Here is an 11,020-nt window from a genome sequence, read left to right as displayed (position 1 = left end):
TAACACTTCAGTGATATTAATTGCAGCGTGGAAAAATGCAGACACAATTTTCTCATTGTTTCTTCCAACCAACAAAATGCAGCAGCTGAAAGGCCAAAGAAACCCTTCAGGGTCCTCGTTGGGGTAGGAATAAAGCACCTTGTCTGAGAGCAGCTGAGATTCCTATGGAAGGAGAGAGGAAAGCGGACAAACCTTTGTGTTGAGTGGGATGGAAAGGGAGCTGGTTGGAGGTGGTTGCCTGAGGGCTTTTGGACGCTGGTTACAAGGAAGGCTGAGCGTATGAGCTGAGTGTCTGAACAGTCTTTGCAGTCTCCAAGTCTCCAGGAGAAAGGGTGGATGCAGTGACTCACTGATTGGGGTTGTGTTTGACTGTAGTGGTTCCCAAAGTGCTGTGTGAGTCACAGGCTTGGGATGGTGATGGGTCCATGGTGATGGATCCATGGCAGCATTGGGTCTGGGATGGCAATGGGTCCATGGCAATGGGTCTGGGATGACAATGGGTCCATGGTGATGGACCTGGGATGGCCATGGGTCTATCGTGATGGACCTGGGATGGCAGTGGGTCCATGGTGATGGGTCTGGGATGACAATAGGTCTATGTTATTGGGTCTGGGATGGCAATGGATCTATAGTATTGGGTCTGGGGATGACAGTGGGCCCATGGTGATGGTAGTTTTAATGGCCATCCTGAAGCAGGAGATGGTGTTGGAGAAGGGTGAGTGGGTTCATGATGATTTGATGTTACAGTCCCAGATATGTGCAGGATGATTCCATAGGGCTTCACTTCAGTGCTTTCTCTGCAACAGCAGGATTTTCTTGGAGTTTGGGGTGATCTGCTGTGCTCAGCAGGAAAAGATGTGAAGAGCAAAGAGCTGCCTGTGTTAACTAGGAGAGGAAAAGGAAGGTCTGCAGGTAAGCAGTGCTGTGCTGGTCCGGATGCACTCGGTCTCGCTGCACTCAGAGCTGATGCTGGAGGGTTTCCAGAGCCAGCAAAGAGAACTCATGATTCTTTTGAGTCAGGAGAAGAGCTGCTGTGTTCTTACCACTGGACAGAGAGATGAAAACGGTTGCTAAACAAAGATCAAACGTGAACTTTATAAATAAACAAACAGAATTGATGCTAAGGGACGTCTCAACCGCTTTGCCTACGGCAAAGGGCTTGGCAGGACCTGGGAGATGACTGTCGGTCTGCAGATGGAATTCTTATTTTAAGGAGTCTGATTGAAGTGATATGGGGAAGAGTTGGGAGGCTGCGCTGCTTGAAGTGGCCTTTTCTGTCCATGCACTGCTCACAGCAGCTTCTGCTCTCTGCTTTCCTACCAACACCGCAGCTCACTGCTGGGATTTTCCATGAGATCTGGCTGGGTTGATGGATACCCACAGGCTCCTGCTTTGGGTGCATCTGAAGCAGCCCCGTGTGATGGAGCAGTGCTTGACTTGTGATTTGGGGCACAGGGGGAGCATGGAGAGCTGTGTGCATGGAGGGTGGCATCATAAATGTGGGTCACAGGGACATGGGGTGGGAGAACATTGAGCATCACTTCAGCTCCTGCTCATGTGCGTGGGCTTAAGGTGTGGGCTTAAGGTGTGGGCAGGCGTGTGCTGCTTCAGCTCTTCTTAATTTTAATTTCCCCAGGCAATATTTCCTATGGGGACTGGGAGCTCCTGCAGTTGGTGTTTTCAGGAAGGCAGTGGCTCTTTGCCTTGCTGCCCCCACTCAATGAGCAATCAGCTGGGCCGATGTGTACTGCAGTCATCGCCATTCCAGTGGGTTCTACCCCATTTCTAAGCCCACAGCAATAGGTTCTACCCCATAAATCCACATCAATGAATTCTACCCTACTTCTAAATCCACAGCAATGGGTTCTGCCCCATTTCTAAGCCCCCTGCGATGGGTTCTACCCAATTTTAAGCCCCCTGCGATGGGTTCTACCCCATTTCTAAGCCCACTGCGATGGGTTCTAACACATTTCAGAGTGTATTCTGGACTTAGAACCAGAACTCAGGAATACTTGCCACGGAACAAGGCTGCTCTGAGTATTGGGTGAATGAATGAGACACGGCTGCTGGGCTGTGGGTCTGTGGCTGAGCTCAGGAGGGAGAGGCTGCTGAGTATTGGATGGGTTTAAGAAGGATCCTGAGTATCACAGCGCGACTCGGTGCGTTGGGAGCCTTTGAAGTCTTCTCCTGACATCCATCCCGTGCCAGCATCTTTCATCCTTCGCCAGCGCTTCCCCAGCTGAAGCCATTAAAGGGAAACTACAGAAGCCATAAATCTTGGCTGTTAACATCTCCAGCGGTGAGATTTCACAATGAGTTGCTGCAAAAGATAAGAGGAGGCCTTGAAACCGAGGCAAGTTATGACTGGTTCCCAGGAATAGCTGAGCTCTGCTGCTTCGTTGGGGGTCCCCCCCGGGTTATGGCTGCGGGCGCTGCACCGACACAGCACTGACTGCAGGGCAGCTGGGAGCTGCGACCCAACTGGGGGTGAAGCACCGCTCCCAAGGATCTCCTGGTGGAGCTGAGCTCAGCAATGAGCCCATTTCGGTGCATGCAGAGGGCGAAGTGCCTCTTGCACTCGGCAGAAGGGCCAGGACAGAGCCCCGGTGTGTTGTCCCCGAGCATGTCTGGTGGGAATAGATAAGGAAAGGCGATGGCTTGTTGTACCCCTATGCTGAGGTTGGGGCTGGAAGGCTTTATCAGGAGTGGAGCCTGAATTCCCAGAGTGAAACTGGAGCGATTCCTGGGAGCGAATGGGAGCGTTGATGGTGGGAAAGTGGAGCTGATGCTCCGCATTGCCCTGTTTACACCTTCACTGTGATGCTGATCTCTGCCCAGCCTGAGTGCATCTCTGCACGGAGATCAGTGCACTGTAATGGTGTGGCACTGCAGGATGTGTCAGTGTGCCCATGTTCTGTTCTCAGCTCCCAGTGCATCCTGCAGTGAGGAGCGATGGCTCCACTGGTGGATGGTGGATGTCTTTGGGTTTCCACACCAGAGGTGCTGCCTTCCCATCAGCACTGAATGGGGAGGGTTTGCTCACAGCTCTGGGCTCTGCTGCCCCAGGCTTTGGCTGCACCATGTGCTGGATAAGAGGGAGCACAGCGATGTCAGGCAGATCACCTCCCCCTCCACGCCTGGCCAAAGCCTTCCTACAGACAACTCCAGTCTGCAAACCTTGTGCTTGGCCCTGCTGGTTTCAGTGGCTTTGCTCTGCCCACTCTTTTCCTCCAGGCATGAAGGTGAGACCATGCGTAATGCTCTGTGTGCTTTCCCTGCTCTGACATCTCCTTGGAAGCACCAGCTCTGAGCTGCCCTCTTATAGGAAGCTGCCCCTGGGAGCCATCATGTCCATCCCACCCTGTGCCGGGGTTGAGGGGGGTCCTGTGGTGGTCAGAGTGTGCAGAGGGCAAAGCAGAGCAGTCAGGCTGGGACAGCACTGTGTCCAGCTCCAGCACCATGACCACCCTGAGGAGCTGAATGATGCATCTGGAAACCCAGAGCAGCAGCAGAAAGTCACCCCAGGACAGAGCTTTATGGGGTAGTTACACTGCCCTCCAGGGCTGGATTTGCTCTTTGTCAGAGGGGCAGAAGGGAAACCCTGACTCGCTATTGGTGGGCTGTTCTACCGCAGCCACTTATACATGGAGAAGGGTGGATGTGTGTTATAATCATGGGATCATTGGGACCCTCAGGGCCTGTCCCTGTGGGGAACTGTTCCATCCCTCACATCGTTTCTGTGGCCCTGGACAAGCCCTTTCTCTTTGCTACAAGCAAGTTTCTATAGGTGCCGCAGCAGGGCTGTTATTAGGGCAGATGAAAGGCCAAGGGAAGAGCTCTCTGTGCTCGTGCACGCCTGTGGGGTGAGCTGCTTTGAGAAGCAGGAGAGCTCTGCAGAATGGCCCAGCTATGGTGGTGGTGGAGCAAAACCACACAGTGCTGTACTCCTCCAGCAGGAAGGCTGTCGTCAGGCTGGCAGGTCGCTCTTTCCTTCCTGCACCCCCTGTTTGCATTGTAGGGTCTGAGCACTGTGGGTGTCTGTGCATGGCAGGGTGCAGGACCCCATGGCCTTCAAGTGCCCGCTCCAGCTCAAACGATGCTGTGACAGACGGGCAATTCTTTGCACCAGGTGAGAGCTGATGGCCTCAGGTTGTGCCAGGGGAGGGTCAGGCTGGATATTAGGAATGATTTCTTCTCTCAGAGCATGGCAATACATTGGAACGGTGTGATCACCATCCCTGGAGCTGATGGAGGAACATGGAGACGTGGCACATGGGGAGACGGTCAGTGGGGATGGGTTGGGGTTGAGGTTGGTGATCTGACCCCATACACCCCTGCGTGGTCTCTCTGCCATCACAGCCAGCAGTCACTCCAGCACCACTTTCATTCCCCATCTATAAACACAGCGGTGCAGGCGCTGCTCCAGGTGCGGTTCAGGCACCGCCGCTGCGGGGGCTGCACATCGCGCCGGGTGGGGCTGCAGCTGGGGGCTGTAATTGCCGCAGCCACCGACTTTTATCCACCTCTGTGCGTGAGTCAGAGCCCCCGGGGGCTCCGGTTGGGAGCTTGGGTTCGCTATATATAGTCAGTGGGGCCACTGGGAGGCAAGTGAGGAGCCTGCCCCTCCCCGCTGGGTACCAAAGGTGGGGAGAAATCCCTCGAGATGGGGAGTTAAGGAAACCTGTTTTGCTGAACGCTGGGTGCAGACATGGAGCCCATCTGTGGTCACTGCTGCAGTTCATCTGCGGCCGAGGCACCGTCTCAGCCACATGAATTCGCCCGGAGAAGACGCCTGACTGCGGCTGCTGGGTGGTTCTATGGGGCTCCAGGCATCCTATGGGGCAACAAGCATTATGCTCACCCTAATGGGGCTCTTCCAAGTGGTTCTATGGGGCTCCAGGTGTCCTTCAGGACTCCAAGCAAATTGCTCACCCTGATGGGGCTCTTCCAAGTGGTTCCATGGGGCACCAAGTGTCAAGCTCACCCCAATGGGTCTCCTGGTACCTCGGCCACTCTGCCCTGTGCATCGCTCCCAGTGTTTGAGCTCCTCCACCAACCTAAGCAGACCCATGGAGCCATACCATGTGTGAGGCTGGAGCTCAGTGCACCAGCACTGAGGAGCCAAATCTCAGCCCTGATGGGGAGATGGCTGCAAGTCGGGGTTCCATCTGTGCTGGCTCTGAGAGCAGCACTCGGCCAAGCACTGCGATGTAGCAACTCCCCAGCACACATGTTAGTGGTTTTGAGGGCTAAATTGGACCTTGAGAATTAGCAGCCTTGTAAGTCAATAACAACATGTCCTAATGAATGCAAGATGTCCCTAGGAAACGAGGGCTCCTGCTCCCAACTGGGATCCTGTGACTGGGAAAGGACCAGTAAACAAGAAGGAATGCTTCAGCCGGAGATGAGCAGGAGATACAAAGCCGACATCTAGATTTCAAACTCGCCCTGAATGTGGGCGGTGGGGGGCACAAAGCATTGTGAAACACGGCCCTGTGTCGGTGCCCCCTGCATCTCCCTTGGGTGGAGCAGGCTTTGCAAACCGCCCTTTGCATGCCACATTTCCCCCTCACCATCCCCTGGAATGCAATCGCTCCCCAGAGCCGTCCTGCTGAGCCCGCGGCGTCGCTGCTTCTTGCGTAAGGGTGAGGGCTGCTCTTCCCTCCTCTCCTCGCTTTGGGATCAAGGGTGCTGGGCACTCAGTGAATGATCTGTGTCCATACTGAGTCCTACAGGCCAGCTGCCTCCAACCCAGCTGCACAACTGCTCATGGACCTCTTTCCTCTGCTCCATGATCCCATCAGCTCCCTGCCTGCTTTGTGGTGCAAGGGGGTGACAGATTCCATCACACCAAAGGAAAGTCAGGTTGGGTGATAGGAAACATTTCTGCTGAAGAGTGGTGGTGTGGTGTGTTGGCACAGGCTGCCCAGGGAGTGCTGGGGTCCCTAGGGGTGTTTAAGGAATGTGGAGGTTGGAGACACAGTCGATGTGGATGGGTTGAGGTTGGAGATCTCAGAGGTCTTCTCCAATCTTGATGGTTGGAGAAGAATGGTTCTGTTTAGGGTCATGGTGGGATGGGTTGGGGGTGGACGAGAGGATCATGGAGCTGTTCTCCAACCCCAGTGATTCTATGGTTCAGTCTGGGGTCATGGTGGGATGAGTTGGGGTTGGAGTTGGAGATCCTGGAGGTCTGCTCTAACCTTAATGATTCTATAGTTCTATTTAAAGCCATGGTGGGATGGGTTGGTGTTGGGGCTGGGGATCATAGAGGTGTTCTCCAACCTCAGTGATTCTATAGTTCTATTTGAAGTCACAGTGGGATGAGCTGGAGTTGATGATCTCTGAGGTCTTCCCCAGCCTTAGTAGCTGTGATTCTCCCTTGTGGCAGCCAGAGCTGCTCAGAAACAAATCCCTCCAGCATCCACGTCGGTGCCCAGCTGATCAGGGGCTGCTGCTGGGCTCACAGCTCACACTGTCCCCCCATGCTGGCACATGGCCTCCTCCAGTTGGGTGCCAGCAGAACAGCCAACACACCAAACCTCACAGCCAGTTTTCTATGGGAGATGGGTCTTGTTGCACATCTCCCCTCCACCCAGCTGGGCTCAGAACCCAAGAGCTCTCCCATCTCCCTGCCTCTGGATGTGGCCTCATGCCATCCCATCATGAAGGGAGCACAGAGCAGCGTCCCAGCGGGCGCTCACCCAATAGACACACGTGGAAAGGAACTGCTTCGTGTGCAAAAAAAAGCTGTCATTTCACAGAGGCGATGGGTGTGTGCGTGTGTGGGCGCTCAGGCTTTGCAGCAGCAACCTTGAATGCCCGGAAAAAAAAAAAAAAATCTTCTTTGTGCATTTAATTAGTGGTAAATACGATTTACATGCGAGATGCTTCTTGCTCTGCATCTGCCTGCCGATCAGCCCGTTTGCATTGTGCACTTTGTTAGGCTCAGACCACAGCGGAGCTGCACCAACACTACACACCTCTCTGCCTTTTTGCATTTCAAAGCCCTGCACGCAGCAGCAGTGCTGCCCCATCACCACGCAGCCCATCTCAGTTACAGCCATGCCAGGAGAGCTCCTGGAGATATCACTGTGTGCAGCAGTGATATCTTTGGGGAAGGAGCTGCTCAGTGCCTGGCTGTGTCTGTGCATCCCTTTGCTGTGTCCCTGTGCTCCCATCTGTCCCATGGCAGCAGCTCACACACATGTGCCATTTCCTGTGGTCAAAGCAAACTGTTCCCACAAACCATCGCTGTGTGGTTTTGGTTCTGGTCCTTCTCCTCTCTCTCCTTCAGTGCTGCTGCTAACAACAACACAGGGTCTCTCTCCATGCAGGGCAGTTTGCACCACATCCATGCAGCTCCCTTCTGCACATCCCACGTCTTGCTGGTCCCTGTGCTGGGAAGGGGGGGACAGAATCACCATGTGCCATAAGAGCTGACCACAATGTGGTTTTGAGCTTGCACCTTCCCCATCCTCCCCCTGGCCCCAGTGAGGCTGATGCAGGACAGCTTGCATCTCCTCATCCTCTCCCTCTGTGCTCTCACACTGCACCACAGGTGAATGGGGTGTGCTGCAGCAGTGGCTCATTTGCTCCTTAATGCTGCAGGTGCATTGCATTCCTCCATGCTGAGTGCTGGCTGTACTCAGAGCAGGAGGGGTTCGTGTCACTCAGGAGGGATAGGCCATGCAATGCTGAGTTCTTTAACTTTTTGGCAGCTTCAGCTCCTTTCTATGGCAGCAAAGAGCATGAAAGGGAGGCTGGAATTTCCTCCTTTCACTTGGGCTGGGCCCAAGGTTTGTTTCTGTTACAGGGACAATGTCAGCTCAGATTTGCACCCACTCCAAAATCCCAAACCAAAAAACATTGGGGCCCCCTTATTTTCTTCTCCTTTTTAAGCAGATGTTTATTTCCCCCTTGATTTTACCCATCAGGATGGGACTGGGCACCCACTGCTCTCCCTTAGCAAAAGGGCAGAGCAGCCCCACACATGGGGAAGGAGAGACCTGGAAGGAGGGGAAGAGCTCTGGGCTCTGGCCAGTAAATGGGATGCAAAGCTGTCAGTGATGCTGTTGATGTTCATTCTGTGCTCCAACTGACCTGGACTCACAGCCCCCAGCATGGCCCACATCCCTCACCTGGAGACTGCTCTGCATTTCCTTCCAGTCCTCACTTTTCATCTGCAGAGCTGAAACTATTAATACTTTTGTTGGCAATTACAAAAGCTGTAAAAACAGCTGATTCAGATCCGTGGTATCTTGATGTGGCAGAACGAAATGAGTTACTACTACACGTGGGCTGAGCTGCCCTGGGTGTTCAGCAATTAGCAGATGAGATGGAATGGTGCTGTGGTGCCATGGGGCTGTGCTATGGGGCTGTGCTATGGGGCTGTGCTATGGGGCTGTGCTATGGGGCTGTGCTATGGGGCCGTGCTATGGGACTGTGCCATTGTGGTTGTGCCATAAGGCTGTGCTGTGGGGCTGTGCCATACAGCCATGCTATGGCCAGGAGCAGTGCTTGCTGCCCACTGCTGTGCCAGGGAGAAGTCCAAGCCAGGCATCCCATAAATGATCCCATAATCTCCATTCCTGAACTGGAGGATGGTGTGTAAAGGCTTAAAGCCCTTCAGTGCACCCGTGCATTCTCCCAGCCCTCAGACAGCAACCAGGAATGCAGCAAACACTGTGTTTAAGGGATCAGAATTTGCCAAGCCTGTGCTGTGAGTTAAAATCTAAAGCAAAGTCCACCTGCAGAGCTGCAGTTGCCGATGTCTCTCCCATCACTGGGTAAGGAGGCTCTTAGAGCTGCCCTCGTGAGTCTTCGTCTGCCTTTGGAAGTGATCAGGGACAGGAAGGAGGAGAGGATTGGAGGGGAGGGAAGCAGTGGAGGTGAGCACCAGCACAACCAGTCAGACCAGCACTGGGGGCTGCGCTCCAGCACTGAGCAGGCAGGGATGGGCGATGCTGAGAGCAGATGGAAACGTGGACCCCCAGGTACAGAATGTCTGTAAGGTCCCCCTGTGCACAATGCAGGTTGATGAGAGTTCTTTTCCTGTCCTGCAATAGAAAGCACAGAGCCGCCCCGAGCCGTGAGCTCCAATGGGGTTTCCATGCAGAGGGTCTCGAGGGTTGTGGTGGTGGTAGGGGGAAGGAAACCCACAGCTCTCTGCAGATAGAGGACGGAGAAGGTGGGGAGCATTTTTTAGAACCGTTCCGAAAACATTCCATCCTCTGTAGGAATCAAAGCCCCATTGAAGGCCACAGAACTGCTCACATTCGAGCTTTAATGAAAACCAAACTTTTGGTGCCCCTGTGTTTGGCTTTGCGGGGATTTCCAGGGGAACACAACGGAACCGAAGGGGCGGATGGGGGGGAACTTGGCTGCCATTCCTAGCATCCCGATAGGGCTCTCACTGTGCTTTTTGTTCTGGGGCTAATAGATAAGGCAGCCCATGGGTTGGGGGTCTATCGGGGTGCTCTCAGTGCTGAAGGTGGGGTGGGGGTGCGTGGCCAGGGGGCCCTACAACACCACGGACCCCCCCGGGTTTTGCAGCGTGTTTAATCCCCTCGTTAACATCCCCCCATTAGAACAATTCATTCTTTCACTCGGGCTCAAACACCCACCTTGGCTTTACAGCTCATTTCATTTACGACTGAGAAATGAAATCACGGTATCGATTTCGCTGCAGGCAGCGAACAAACCTGGGTGTTCCCAGTTCTGCCGACCTCCAGAAATAGCAAAACCCACCAATGGTGACGGGCAGCAGCCCCCGGGATCCCTCCCTGTGCCAAACCCATCTTAAAGAATTACATAGATGTGCTTCCAGGGAGCCGGGGGGGCTTTGCAAGTCGCTCTGATGGAAAGGAAATACTCTACCGGGCAGTGCTGGTGAGAATGTTCCCCCTGGACCCAGCTCCCCATCCTGCCCTGCCCAGTCCCTTCACAGCCAGGCTGCTCCCATTGATGGCAATGGAGGTGTCAGCATCCTGCCAGCGCATCGCTCGCTGCCTTTGTAGAGCAGAGCAGAGGGTGCAGAATGAGACTGTATTTTAATGTAGAGCTTTCTGATCTCCCAGCCCAGCCCGAGAGAAAACACTTTCCCCGTGTCCCGCCTGCTGTCAGGGGATGAACAGTTATGCAGTTGGCTTTATTTGCATCACTTCAATAAAAAAACAGTGTCTGTGATTAAATTGCAGCCCCCGTGCGGAGCAGAGTGCTCTGTGCTTCAGGGGAAGCTCAGGCTGCAGTTTATGTCCCCTATGCAGCTGCTGCCCAAGGGCTAGGGGTGGCAATGAGACTCAAACCCCAGTGATGTGGCCCTGTGGGGCAGGAGGGAGCTGGGGGGGGTGATGGGGATCCAGGGATATGGAATTAGGTTTGGGGACTGGGAGGTGATGGGGATCCAGGGACGTGGGGTTAAGTTTGGCACTGGGAAAGATGCTGAATTGCAGGTGTTGGGGGGAGCAGTCAGCCTGGCATGGCCATGCAGTGGGATCTGTGCTGCAGCCCTATTTGTAGTGCTGCACACAATGGGTGATGAGCAACAGGCAGTGGACAATGGGAGATTAGAGGTGGATGATGGGTTGTGGGAAGTCAGTGGGGTCAATGTGTGGTGGTGGGTGATGGGTGGTGGGTGATGGCTCTCAATGGGGGTCGGGGGTCCTAAGGCTCCTCTCATCTGGCCCCACTGCTTCAAAGGGACAGGACTGTGCCTGTGGGGTGCTGGCTGCTGCCCTGCACAAGGCTCATTAAGGATGATGGAAAGGTGTGGCCCTGTGGCATGGCACCAAGGTGGCCTCCGTCCCACCTGCCCTGCATCACATAAAAGCTTTGGGGAAGTGAAATGATTATTTGCTAAGGTGGGAGACAACAAAAGAGGAGCTGGGCTCAGCTGTGGAAGAACACAGCGCTGTGGGTGAGGAGTGAGCAGACGGGAGGCACCAGGAACTTGTAACCGTACGTTTATTATTCCACATGGAAAACCATTAAAACGATTACACGGAGGCCTGACAATATAATC

This window comes from Coturnix japonica, chromosome 23 (assembly GCF_001577835.2).
Source record: "Coturnix japonica isolate 7356 chromosome 23, Coturnix japonica 2.1, whole genome shotgun sequence".
Classification (NCBI taxonomy): Eukaryota; Metazoa; Chordata; class Aves; order Galliformes; family Phasianidae; genus Coturnix; species Coturnix japonica.
This window is presented reverse-complemented; position numbering follows the sequence as displayed.